Below are 14,794 nucleotides of genomic sequence, written 5' to 3' on the forward strand. Positions count from 1 at the left end.
ATCCTTTCTTATGTTATTTACCTCTCTAATGACTTTAAAATTTTTTTCATTGATTTCCTAACCTTTTTTTTTTTCTTTTGAGACAAAGTCTCACTATGTCGCTCTTGGTAGAGTGCTGTAGCATCAGCTCACAGCAACCACCAACTCCTGGTCTTAAGCAATTCTCTGGTCTCAGCCTCCCATATAGCTGGGACTACAGGCACTCACCATAACACCCGACTATTTTTTTGTTGCAGTTGTCCTTGTTGTTTAGCTGGCCCGGGCTGAGTTCAAACCTGCCACCCTTGGTGTATGTGGCTGGTGCCATAACCACTGTGCTATGGGCGCTGAGGCTTCCTGAACTTTTTTTTTTTTTTTTTTGGTTTCTTTTGGTTGGTTTTCAACTTTCTCTTCATTTCCATTCACCGTATTTGCCATCCATATTCTGAGATCCATTTCTGTCATTTTGGCAATTTCCTAGTGGATGGAAATTGCTATAAACCACTACTGTAGTTCCATTGTGTTCCCTTGGGTTTGTTCATCTATCTTGCTTTTTTATGTTGTCATGGTTCTTCTGCTGGTTTCTTCTCACCTTGCTCCTCTTCTCTCATCTCTGGGTTAATAAGATTGTAGCGCTCCTCTGAACCAAGTCCAGGAGTGAAGGTTGATCAGGGATGAGGGATCTTGAGTAAAATGTTGTATTTGGGGAGGTTTTCCTAACAGTGGAAGTGGCAGGGATTTAGTAATGGGGTATTAGGGGTCCAAGCACAACTCTGGAGTCTCAGGGGTGGAGTTGAAGGCCTAGTGAGGGCCCAGGAACTACAGGAGCAAAGTGTTGTGCACAGCAAGAATTTCAGAGCTGGCTCTGGAGATTTCAGGGGTAGAGATGCCCAGATCGGGGGCTGTTCCACCTGTGTAGGAACTGCAGATGCCCAATCATGCAAGCAGGGTTCCTCTCAGAGGATCAGTTTCTGGATAGGCAACCTAAAGCTACAGTAAGCCAATGTTATTCACCCACATGTAGGACCAGCTGAGCAGTCATCCCAGGCTTCCCAAGTGGTGCTTGTGGTGTCTGGTGCTCCTCCTTTGTTTGGCTCCTCCTTTGTTTGGCTCCCATGCATAGGAGGAGGTGCTCTTGGCTTCTAGTCCCTGGGCACAACATGGGGGAACATGTTCCCTCCCCGGCCTAGCATGGTGATACAAAGGCTATTGATGAAAGTCTAGGTCCTGAGTAGACCTGGCTACATGCACCAGGGTGATCATGATGGTATTGGTTGTAGAAACATGGGATTGGCAGGCACCAGATCTCTACTGTACCCGCTCTCCAGTGGAATGTCTCTGCACAGACTCTGAAAAGCTTCCTGAACAGCCCAATGTCTTTAGTGGAGGAAGGAGACCCCACACAGGTTGAGCTGCCTATAACTTTTGTATCTTTCATAAAAATCAAGTGTTACTCCGGTTGCTTCTAACCTGGTGTGTCATCACCTCTTCCCAGTAATGTCAATTGTATTGGGACTCTCAGCTTAATCTCTGAAATGATGAGAGTTGACCGACTAAGAATCAGCCTACCATGTTTGATTGAGTTGGTAGATACTATGATGAACTATAGAATTGTTGTCTGTCAGTGGTCCATGCTTTCAAGAAAGAGTCAACTGCAGAGATAATTCTTTTATACCCGTGATAAACTGGAATTCCTCAGATGGAGAACTTGAATGCCTCAGGCTTTGGGAGAGTTTTGTAAAATCTCCACCTCCTATACAAATTCTGAGAATCCTAAGCACTTATGTAGATGGATTCCTTGGGGTACAAACCATAATTAGGGCCAAGAAGACAAAAATAATTGAGAGCAGCTTTTCTTCTTTTTTAAGATAAAAATTCATTTTTTTTTTTTTTTTTTGCAGTTTTTGGCCAGGGCCAGGCTTAAACACACCACCCCTGGTATATGAGGCCAACACCCTACTCCTTGAGCCACAGGCACCACCTCAATTTTTATTTTTTTTAAAAGTATGAACTTTCAGAATTGATTTGCAAGGAAAATTACATGTGAAAGATAAATTTCTAAAGGGTATTAACAATACTGAACATACTCTTCTACTCATTGTTTCTCATCAAAGCAAACAAATAAAAAAACTAAATATATTTTAGCGATTATTTATCCCAAGTAATGATGCCCTTCTATGTAATAGCTTCCAGGAACTTTTGGGAGCCCTACATTCTCTCTGCTAGAGTAGTAAGTGACTAAATGACTTGAGGGGAAAGGCCATGTCCATCCACTCACAACCATTTTCCCACTACAAAAAACAGGTACTAAGTAGGTAGATAGTGTTCATATAAATGAAAATTAAAATCAAGGAATTCTTTGAATAAGAATCTCTGCATATTTATTCCTTATGGAATATGGCAGCCCTATTTTATAAAATCGAAATGATATATTCATTTTAATGGGAATTTTGTAGGTGAGAAACCAGGCTTATTATGCATTACCATATTTAGTGAGCAGGCATTTCTCTCATTTCCTAATAGGAAAACACAGCTAATTGGTAAGGTTTTTTCCCCCCCAAGAATTTAGGGGATAAGTAGATGAAGCAAATAAATGGGGAGCCTGTGAGCAGAGCTGTTAGAACTTCAAGTTCCTGAAACAAATGTTATGTTCCCAATTTTCAGATTAGAGATATGGTGGATGATGTTATATAATCTCCCTAAATCCACTTAGATGGAAAGATCCTATAGATCAGTAAAATATTGCTATTAAGTATCTTCACCTATATGTACATTCTGCACAGGAAACATTATTGCAGAATAGTTAAGGTCGTAACTTACTGTCCAGACACCTAGATTCAAACTCCAATTCTGTATTTTTATAGTTTTATAGTTGGGAAAGTTATTTAGTGGTTTCATCTTTGATTTTGAGAAGAAAAAGTAAAAAAAAATCTTACATATATCATAGTTGCATTTGTGGATATAAGAGAAGATAATTTAAAGCTTACTTGGAATGCTGTATAGCTCTATACTTGTAAATTATTATTTCTATACTAAATCTACCCTGTGTCTCTCTTTCATTCAAGTGAAATATTGATTCTATCCAAACTGAATCTCTCTTCCTTTCTTTATATTACTCTAGGTGTTAATACTAGCAATGAACTATGAAAAAATATTTGAGTACCCCCAGAAAGATAGACTGGCAAATTAGGATTTGGTTTTTTACCTAAAGTTATAAGCAAAAATTAAACTCTAAAATGAATAACTAATTGAATATGTTTCCTTCACAAACCACTCACATACAAGTCTTCTATTTAATTTGATAAGTTGCCATTTTCAACTTGCCACATTTGACAAGTTCTGATGTCTTTAATGATGATTTTAGTATTTGACCCAATCAGTATATCAGTGTGGTGGTAACTAGCATTGAGATATAATATATCCTTTATCATTTTCTTGCCTTTTTTCATTAAATTGTTATGTATAGTTCATATTGTAGTGTTGCAGACCGCTTATTGGTTGACCATACCCATTTAGAATATTAATTATAAAGCTACTTCAGTTTCATATTTCTTGTGGGTTTTATGGCAACTTCATAAATACAATCAATCAATAAAGTTGACAGAATTGCTCCTGAGTATGAATATTAACTGACTTCTGTCTGATAAAGCATTATTATTTGAGAAAGCATGAAGAGGAAGTAGATTTTGGCAAGGCTTTCAAGGTTGGGTAAAGTGTCCTTCTATAGTAAGGAAAAGGGTAATTTCAGAAGGAAGGTAAAAACTAGAAATTGTATCTTTTGTGATCCCTTAGGGGAACAAGTTAATAAACAGAAAGCATCTTAGAAGATTATAATGGGAGATGATTTTAGAAATGTAGATTATAGTCAGAGCAGGCAGGACTTTTAACGCTGGGACATGGGTTCTCAGCTCCATTTTGTAGGAATTTCAGAGGATTACTTTTTAATCAATGTGCACAATGAAACAGCTTGGAGAAGGCTGGACATAGGAAAAAAAAAGAGGTTGTAGTGACTCACGTTAGAGTGTTATGTACCCATACTTGGGTAGAAGTATTTGGAAAAAAAGGCAGCAAATTCAAGAGATATTAAAAGGGAAAATCTCACAAGGCTGATGCATTCTGTACTATATCTATGTAAAATGTATTGTATTCATAGGGTCCCAAGTTTATAAAATACTTCACAAATAAGAGAAGTCAAAGGCAAATTTTGAATCTCAATCCTGAGTAGAGTAGTGATAGAATCAACAATGGAAGAAACAAAAGACATTCTGTTCGTTTCATAAAAATATATGTCAATATAAATATAAAATGAAGAGAAACAAACTTCTGTTTGAATTCAAGTGAGAGTAAAATAATCAAGTTGAGAAACAGCCTCTGTTAGAGACATTCAGGAATGAAAGAGAAATGGAGCCTTTTATAGCCTTGTGAATTTGTTTATATTTAACAGAATTAGGATAGAAAAATTACCTACTTCTAAGACTAAAATGTATGTAATCATGAAACCTAACCTTCTAAACTCACAAAATAATCACTGAAATCTTAAAACTAAAAATGAACTCTTCTTATTTAGAGTTAATGAGAATATTGTGAAATTTTGAGGAAGTTTACTATGAGTGTTTTTGAAACATTGTAAAGTTTGTCATTATCTGAGCAAGCTTTTGATTTTTCAGAGTGTAATTTAAACTTAAACCATGACCTAGTAAGTTTTCTGCTTCTTTTTGTTAGTATCTTGATTGTCTCATGCCTGCGCATTACTAATTCCTCATCTAGATATTTTAGTGTGACAAAAGCATTGACATGATGAGATTTAGACAGTTTGATATTCCTCCTTCTGTTATCAGGACTAGTTTAAATTCCAAATAATTCTTTATTCTTCACATAATACAGAGCGTATCTGACTCATACTGATGCATATCTCATAACCATTTCCTTAGTTAGGGCATTTATATTATTCCTATTGTTCTGGTTAATACAGTGTTATGGAAAGTGTGCGTGTGTGTGTGTGTATGTGTGTGTGTGTGTGTCCATTTATCAGTGCAAATATACTGGAACAATTTAAAAATTAAAATTAAGCCCAAGGGTCATTTAATTTAATTTGAGAATTATGACTATCTCCAAAATGCTAGCCAATGTCTATTCTTTGACCAAGATTGTTTACATTATCCAAAATAAGATTAACAAATATTAGCAATTTCCTTTTTCATATGATAAGCAAAGAAGTAGTTTTATACACAGACATGCTGGAGGATTTTACTGGAGTCTTCTCTTTTATTTGTTCCAGTTTTTATCTAATACTTAATGTGTCACTGCTGCCTTGTCCTTTTGGAAACCTATTTAAATTCATTTTCTATTAGAGTTATTCATTATCTTTGCCCACTTGTCTCTTCTGATCTAATGCTTTATTGCACAACCTTATAATAGTTTTCCTCAAACATGACTTCTAGTATTTGGCTGTTAATAATTCAATCTCAATTTCACATTTCAAAACTTATCTTTCTTCATCAATCTATGAGTTTCTAGTTACCCTCCATTTATAACTTAAAGTTGATTGTTCTATATATTCTCCTTTATATTTACCTTCTCTTCAAGGATTAACAATCATGTACCATGTAACAATTGGTAGAGAAGATTTTTCATGTACTCTGAGAAATTAATACAAAGGAAATTCTGCAAACTCCTGAATTATGTAGTAGGAGTTCTTAACTTCAGGACTACTGAAATATTGGACAGATTAATTTTTGTTGTTGAGGGCCATCTGTGCACTGTAGAATGCTTAAGCCTCTACCTACTCCCACCTATGAGTAGTATCAACAAAAATATCTCCAAATAATACCAATGACCCTTTGCAAGGGGAAAGCAAATGGCTTATAGTTAGGAATTATAGATCAATAGAATCATTTCAGGAGGTCCACTTGCTTTGAATTTAGATCATATATTGGGTTCAGTAATATGCTGCTTGCTTCTAAATTCATAGATAGCTGTCTTTTTCTTGTTTCCACACATGGTGGAAGGGGTGAGGGAGCTCTCCTGGGTCTCTCTTGTAAGGGCATTCATTCCAGTTATGAGGGCTCTCCCTTCATGGCCTAATCACCTACCAAAGCCCCCACCCCCGAATTTCATCACATTTGGGATTAGGATTTCAACATACAAATTTTGGGAAAACACAAACCTCAGTGTATAGAAAATATTTATTCTCTGGAGGCTACCTCCTAATTAGCTTCTCAGAATTCATTTGTCATGATTTTTAGGAATCTCAGCCTACACAGAAAGACTAAATGTTGGTGTTTTGCATGGCAGTTTCAACTGAGCACAGCCTTCAAATTAACCAATTCAGTCACCGGATGTGTAACTAAAGAATGCTCCAGATAATCCACCTCCTAGTGCACTGAAGCACCTGAAGTTCATTTGCTTCTTTCCCGATAAATCATCTATGCTGTGCCAAGTCTGAATTCCTGACCTATAGAATCCATAAAAGTAATAGAATGGTTATTGTTTTGTGCCACTGAATTTAGCATGATTTGTTGTGCAACCATAGTAACCAGAATACTTACTAGCATTGGTTTCATTCCTAAAAGGCCCTCTACTGTTTCTTACCTTAGAACCTAAAATACATGTGTTGTCTGGGCATCCATTCCTCAGCTGCTATAAATGATGGCTCATAGTTGCCTCATTTCTTTGGAAAATTAACTTTGGCTGGCAGCTATGGCCTTTCCTGGGTGGGAAGTTGCAACTCTCTTGCCCCTGTAATGCAGCCTTCAGTCACTGCCTCACTGAAATCATGATGTACAGGTATCAGATGGTCAGCCCCATCCCTCACAGAAGGGAGAGCTGTGTAGTGTGGTTTATCCTCCAAAGCCAATGCCCTATAAATCAGACCAAGACCAAACTTGCCCTGAGAGCTCATCCTCCCTCAGGTTTTGCTCTTTCTCTATTCTGCTTCCCTCTCTCCTTCAAATGTTTTCCCTGAAGAATACTCTCACAATGAAGCATGTGCCTCCAAATACCTATCTCAGGATCTGCTTCTCAGGAACCTGACCTAAGACAGAGCTTCTGTACACAAGCTGCGCCTATTGAAGTGTCCTGACCCAAATACGATGCTTGATAGACTCTTTCTCATGTTTCTCTTTTCAGCTTAATTGCCATGGCAGGAGACAGGAAGATTATCCTATCCAACTGCTTCTCTCACTTTCCCAATCCTTGTGATTTCCTATCATAGCGTGCCATTGATTTCCTCATAAAAACTTTTTCCAAAATTTTCTTCTAGGATTCTTATACTATCCTGCCTTAAGTTTAAGTCTTTTTTTCCATTGTGAATTAATTGTTGTGAGTGCTGAGAGGTGTGGATCCTGTTTTAGTCTTCTACCTTGTGACTATCCAGTTTTCCCAGCACCACTTATTGAACAGGGATTATTTTCCCCACTGTATGTTTTTAATCTGTTTTGTAAAAAATCAGATGAGAATATTTCTTCTCTGGATTCTCTGTTCTGATCCATAGGTCTATGCCTCTGATTTTGTGCCAGTACCATACTGTTTGGGTTACTATAACATTGTAGTATAGCTTGAAGTCTGATAAGGTGATCCCTCCTACTCTGCTCTTATTACATAAGAGTGCATTAGTTATTCAGGGTCTTTTCTGGTTCCATTTAATTTTTTTTTCTTAGTACAAAAGTCTGTGCTTATTAATTTAATGTTATTTCAGTGTATATACCTCTTTTTCTTCCACTGACTATGGGATCCATGACTTTTTTGGGGGGGGGGCTGGGACAGGGTATGAAACCACCACCTCTGGCATATAGGGCTGTGCCCTACTCCTTGATCCACAGATGCCACACCATTTTTTACATTCCCAGTGCTTGTACCACAATGACCAGCATATATCAGACTCTCAATAAATATATGTTGAATGCATAAATTACTGCAATAGAAATATAAATTTCTTGAGGAAATAGTAAAAAATATGTACACAGATATATTTTATTAATATTTGAATATTATTTAAAGGATAAAATGTTAATATCCCACACAACAATGTTATTTTAAAAATACATGATTCAACCATTGAAGATATGCCTTAAAAGAATTTCAATATAAAAGACATCAGAAATATCCATGACAAAACATTCCTTAAGCAAATCAAAGTTAAAAACGTGTAAATACTATGAAATTTCAGTTAAATGAGTACATATTTACATGCACTTATAGAAAAACTTACTGGAAGGAATACATCAATGTTTAACAATAGCTATGAGTTTTTTTTTTTTTTTTTTTTTTTTTTTTTTTTTTTGCGATTTTTGGCCAGGGCTGAGTTTGAACCCACCACCTCCGGCATATGGGGCCGGCGCCCTACTCCTTGAGCCACAGGCGCCACCCCAGCTATGAGTTTTAACTATAATAAATGTTACTGCTAATCTTTATTTTCTTCTTTGAAACCTTCCTTTGAATCTCTCTGAATTTTCCAAATTATCTATAATAAACATGAATTATATTTATGAATATAATATCCACCAATTAACACATTATTTTATGAGACACAGTGCTTTGGGGCACAAGATATTTGGGGGCCAATTAGGATTATAACACTAGGAATAGCAGCTCATGTTCTCTTTCTTAATGTAGTTTTTAAGGATTTTAGATATGTTTCTTATAAAGTTGATTCTTTGAGAGCCTTTTCTGGCACTCAGAATATGCTAGGGAATATGCTATGAGTTTCTTCCTACAGGCAATGGTGTAAGAGTCATTCTTAGCTAGAACACCAAGTGAGAAATGCAGGAGCTATTTGTGAATGTAAGGAATGCTGGAAATGCATAAATAGTCACCACATTTAATTCTGGGGAACATGCTGTGTGTAGGTGACATCATTAGGGATGAAGGATTGTAGGAGTCACTTTTAAGAAGAGCAGATGCCTGTTCTAAGAGCAACCACCAAGAGCTACTGGTACTAAGAATCATAAATAATGACTACATTTCACAGAAAGCACCACTAGGCATAGCTGATTGAGGGTTAGGCTAAGACAGGATATTAGCAGTTACCACACTTTGTCATCCACGGTATCTTAAGAACAGAGAATCCTTCAGAGTTTTACACAAATTGTATTAATTTTCCACCATTTAACCTATGATTTCAGATGCTGGAATTTTAGAGAGAAAGGGATGATGGTTTCTCCAACTATGGTGAACTTCCTTGGTAACCTAATGCATGTTTCTCAAGGGCTGTAAATTCTTCAAAAAGGTTTATGATTCCTAGTGCATGTGCACTCTGTTGCTTGAGTAGGCTATTTACCATGTTTCCAAAGATCAATGTAACTTCTTCAAATCTGAAACTTGCAATTCCGCCCAAACAATAGAATCTCCATTTGAGGATCAACACATCTGTCACAGTTAGTGGAGGTGCCTTATTGATTTTTTATTTACACAAATCCAGTTGAACCTTTCATGCACGCATATTATAAACATATAACACATTGTCATTTTTGTCTGATCGGTAATTTGTTCACAGAAATTCTATTTTTATATTAGAGATATATTTTTATTTTTCAATTTTGTTTTCAGTTTTTACTAGTGTGTGTGTGTGGGGTGTGCTATTATCTTTGCCTTTATGCGTATTTTCATGTTCTGAGATCTTTTATTTTTCACAGAATTCTTTTTTCATGTTGGATTTTTATAGAGAAACATTGCTTATGTTATGATGATTTAACATGTATTGAGCCCTGCCCAAATTTTAGTTTCTATAAAACCCTTGCCTCTTGGCTTTGATAACTATTTTCATTATTCTCTAACTCACTCCATCTGTACCCGATGCTAATTCTTTTCGCTTCAAGGCGTGTTCTCTTCTCATCATAGCTTCTGTTTATTTCTCATAGATTCACAGAGATGACTAAATTTAGACCCTTCAAAGTCTATTTATTTATTTGTTTATTTATTTTTCTTTTATAATGATGTCTTGGTTATTTCACTAATATAGATAAGAAAAATGTTGACATTCAAAACTAAGACTCAGGGTATGTGATGACAGTTTTGTTTCCTGAGTTACCTCTGGCTCTGGCAGATGTCTATATAATATTTATCAGGAAAATAAAAGGATTATTTATCTGTGTTTTACCTGGAATAGAAATGGGTGGATCATATCCTAGAACCTAATTTATTCAATGGAGATTCATTATTGAGATAACACGTTGCTCTGAGCTGTCAGACATCATAAAAATCCTACTTTCCAAAGAACTGACCATAAAAACTCTGTCTTAATACATTTGCTGAACTTCAGCTGAGGAACACTAGGCTATTTTGGATATACAAGGATAAATATGATCCATTTCTTGCTCTTACATGTGGTTGAAGAAAGATCTTTGTGAATAAGGTAAACAGGGAATAATTTAAGGGAAGGGACTACAGTGTCACACTTCTGGGCTGTTTGTGGACTGATGAGTAGTTTGGTTCAGCAGATTATGAGGATGAAGCAGAAAATGAAATCTGACCCCATACAAAAGAGAATATACACTTTTTGGCTAGGAAACATGATATTTATTCTGCTATGTTGGGGAAGTCATTTCAAGTTTGTGGGAAGGAAATTAGCCACAAAGTCTATTTTGTCAGCACCATACTAGAATGAGGAAAAAATTCAAAGAACAAAACCCCGATAAGAGATTATTATACCAAAGAAGAGGAGATAATACTCAAGATTTGACAGTAGGACTGTATAGAGGGAAATGGATTGCAGTGTTTTATGAAGACAGAATTAATAGGATTCAGTGGTTATGTAAATGAAGGAGCATTCACTTTCCCCAGAAACTGAACCTTAAACTAAACCATACTTAACTCTATAAAAGTGTGCCACAAGCACTACTCGGCCCTGATATCATGTGTGTTACTTTCTTCCCTTCCTTTTCTGAAACATTGCTTACTATTGTAAATTTTATCCCTTTTATAATCTTACCTCTAATTTTTCATAGCTATGTTTGTGACTACAACTTAATAACCTGCCAGACTTAATTCACTAGGTAACAGACATTTGCCTCCAACTTGTTTCTCCCTGACACTGCTTATGTTTCAATTCTAGTGGGTATGTGGAAAAGGCATGATTCAATATTTAAAAATATGAGCAGAGGAACACATGTGGAAATAAAATAATTAGTTTATTTTTGGAAAATTTGAGGTATCAATGCAAGAAGCATATGCTGTATTTGAGGGGTGGTAATAAGCATCATCTGAGGTAAGGAATTGTTGGATTTGTCGTTGAAATCTAGTTTTTTGTAAATTGATTAACTTAATCAAACATGTAATCTGTAAAACCGATAACAAGAAATAACCTCTAATGTGTTGTTGATGATTATTTTGTACAAATATGTATGATGGGTACAATTGTTCTTTATCATCTTCTCAAAGTATTACATTTTGTATATTCATTTATATTTTATCACTAGTGATTCACAGGCATTTAAAACATTCTCAGAGAAAGGATTTCAACATAATATCTTTTATTAATTTTTGTATACACAATACCTAATGGCACCTTAAATATTATATGACTATCTTTTATACTGATTACCCATATCACAGTATAACTAAAAGGCAAAAATTAAGATAATGAATTCATTTTTTTAGCTTAACATCTAATTTTTTGCCGCTACACAATTTTGCCATTATTTGGCTCCCAATTTGATTATTATTCATTGATCTATGGCCTGAATTTACATATAAAAAGTAGTGACAAATGAACATGCAAGAGAGGAGGTCGTTACCTTCTCCAAGTCCTTGAGTATTGCTAAAAATAAAGTCTAACAGATGGTAGCAATATTTGTCATAAAAACTCTGGTCCATAATTTGATGAAGGTACTTTTGGCTGAATAAGTTTTTGATCTTGACAAGGACTCTACATTTACACTCTCCACTTTTCTACTATACGACTTAAAATAATTCAGAAAGTCTCAGCAGGATATTTACCTCATTTATAAGTTAGAGAATTAGAATTACCAGATTTAGGACTTTAACCCCAAGTGGCTTGAAATTGTGAGTGTGTGATTTGTTTTGGATTCAAGACAGTGCTACTTTAATAGTAGTACTGATATTTCTATGTGGCTTCTTCACCTACTTAAATGTGTTATGTATATACAAGGGACACTATGAAAGTCTTGAGATACACAAAAATTAAGAAACGTAAAATCATTTTGAATCGTTTATTTTCTCAAAATAATCACCACAGAATTCTATGCACTTTTGCATTCTCATAAACTATTTTTTAAAACACTCTTTCCATTCATTTATTTCAATTTCTGTAAGCTCAGTTTTTTATAGACTTTAACAGCTTCTTCAGGGCTCAAGAACCTCCTTCTGGTCATGCAATTTTTGACTACAGGAAACAGGAAATAATCACCTGGGGCCAGGTCAGGACTGCCAGGTGGATGACTCATAAGTTTAACCTCTGTGGACTCCAGAAATTGAGTGTTGATGCTGCTGTGTGGGAGGATGCGTTGTCATGGTGCAAGATGTTCCTCCTCAGTCCTGTTCTTGGCTGCCATTCCTGAAGCTTCTCCAAGACTTTTGTTAGGTACATTGTTGTGTACCACTGAGCAGTAACAGTCCTTTATTTCTCCAGGGGAACAGCTGCAAAATGACCACTCCAGAGGATAAAGTTCCGAAACTTTAGGGCCACTTCAGTTTTCGTGGGTTTTCATCAGGAAAAATCCACACTGTCAACTGATCCTTATTCTTGGGATCAAACTGATAAATCCCAGTTTCATTGCCAGTAACAATGTCAGAAACACTTCTAGACTTGCCTCTGTCGAAGACCAGCATTTCTTCACACCATTCTCAGTACAAATGTGCTTTTGCTCATCTGTCAAAGTGTGAGGCACCATCAGGGCAAAACTTTCCTGACTTGAAGATAATCATGCAGACTTTTGGACACTGCCTGTGACCCAATATGTAGTGCCACTTGATGGTCCTTACATTTCACTTGATTGTTTCTGTGAACCATTTTTTCCCACAGTGGCATTGTTTTTCTCATTTGCTGCAGCTGTTGGACACCCATTCCTCTCCTCATCTTTCCTTGAAATTCAGCCTCTTCTAAATTCTTGAAACTACCCCCAAATCATCATATGGGAAGGATTAAGATCTGTGAATGCGTATTGCAAACACTCAAGGCTTTGAGACTCATTTAACCCACTTTTAAAATTATAGATGATCATCATATGAAAGTGCTCTCTTCCCAGATCCATAGCTGATACCATCTGAATTCTGTGTAGACAGAAAGAAATGAGGTCTTCCCAGCAGCACAAATAAGCCCAGCAAATTGAAACTTACCTGGGTCAATCAGAAAGGACACCACTGTTGACTTCATTTATTGGAAGTGAAGTAATGGACCATAACACAGTCTGTTTCAAAACTTCTGTAATGACCTTTGCACAAAGTCACTAGTATAAGAAAACAATTCATTATTCATATAAGTTTACACATCAAGAGTTATGAGAGAGACAAGAGGCTCATGAGAGACACCAGCTGCCAGATTGTCTCAGAAAGAAGGAAACGTTTTAATCACAAGGACTCTAAGACTGCTGACTGGACCTTCACTGACCATGCAGTCCCAAGTGTGGCCTCTCTGAAGAGCTCAGACCTCCTAGGTCCAGGGATAATACAGGCAACTAGGATCTCTCACACGGGACATGCAGTCTTGTCCTTCTACCATCTCTTTCTGAATATGGAGGAATAGTTCTTTGGGAGCTGACTCCTGAGGAATTCTTCCTATTTCTTTCTCCTAAAACTGGTAAAAGACCTTATGTTCTCAGAACTGGGCTTATCTTATATTCTCTATCCAAAGAAATATACGTGATTACCCCAGAGACCTTCTCTACCATATCGATAGTAGGGGTACTTGTCTATGTAATTAAAAAATATAGTGCCTCTATTGGAGAATATGCTAATAAACTCAGTGATTAAAAAATTGCCCAACTAGAAGAGGTGAGGCAGGCTTCTATCAAACAAGTCCAAGATGGGACTGACACAGAGAAGTCACAGCAGGTTCTAGTGAAGAAGTGGTATTACTTTTTGATGTCCAGAGTAATAACACTGCTGTGGTCTTGAAGGTTACTTATTGGAAATGGTTACATAGAGTATATAAGGAGGTACATAATCACTTGGACTATCACATCTCTGTGCAGAATATGACACATTGAAAGGAACAAGAACTCATGACAAACTAGGTGGAGAAGCACATGATGCAGAGCATCTCTGCACAGGAGGAAAAGGAGACAATTATCAAAGGCATTGCAGATCTAAAGCTGCTTGCAAAGCAGGCTAAAATACAGCCAGTTCTGTATTTATATCTTTCCCAATTGAGACAACTAAAGCAGTTAACTTAATGGAAACTATTTCCTTGTGGCAAAATCTTTCCATATTGCTGTTACTGAAGTTAGAGTTTACCTTCCCTGAAAATTAAAAACTTGAGTTTCATACAGTGAAAGAACTGAATATATTGGCCAGTTAGATATTTTTTATCCTTTCCCCCCCTGGATTTTGTGTTGTTACATGATCACTTTTGAATAAGATGTTTCCTTTTGTTACAAGTTGCTTCCTGACTAAAAATTACCAAGTTATGGTTTAAATTTGTAATTAATTTTAACATCTTGCAATAAAGTGACAAGTGACAAAAAAGGAAGGAAAAGTTTTAGATAAAAAACAAACAAAAACATAGATATGGTGTAATTCTGAGGGAAAATGCCAGAACTTACCAGAGATTCCATGGACAGAAGTTGTGAAGCAGAACAAGAAGGACTGAGGTATCATCAGAAATCAAACCCTGAGAGGATCAGAGTCAGTGAAAATGATA

At 36.3% G+C, this 14,794-nt stretch overlaps 1 pseudogene; it reads left to right on the top strand.

Annotated features, from left to right (window-relative positions):
* Positions 1-13,453: 13,453 nt before the first annotated feature.
* LOC100943990 lies at positions 13,454-14,327 on the top strand (annotated as a pseudogene).
* The last annotated feature ends 467 nt before the right edge of the window (positions 14,328-14,794 follow it).

This window comes from Otolemur garnettii, unplaced genomic scaffold (assembly GCF_000181295.1).
Source record: "Otolemur garnettii isolate 467f Iridium unplaced genomic scaffold, OtoGar3 scaffold00072, whole genome shotgun sequence".
Classification (NCBI taxonomy): Eukaryota; Metazoa; Chordata; class Mammalia; order Primates; family Galagidae; genus Otolemur; species Otolemur garnettii.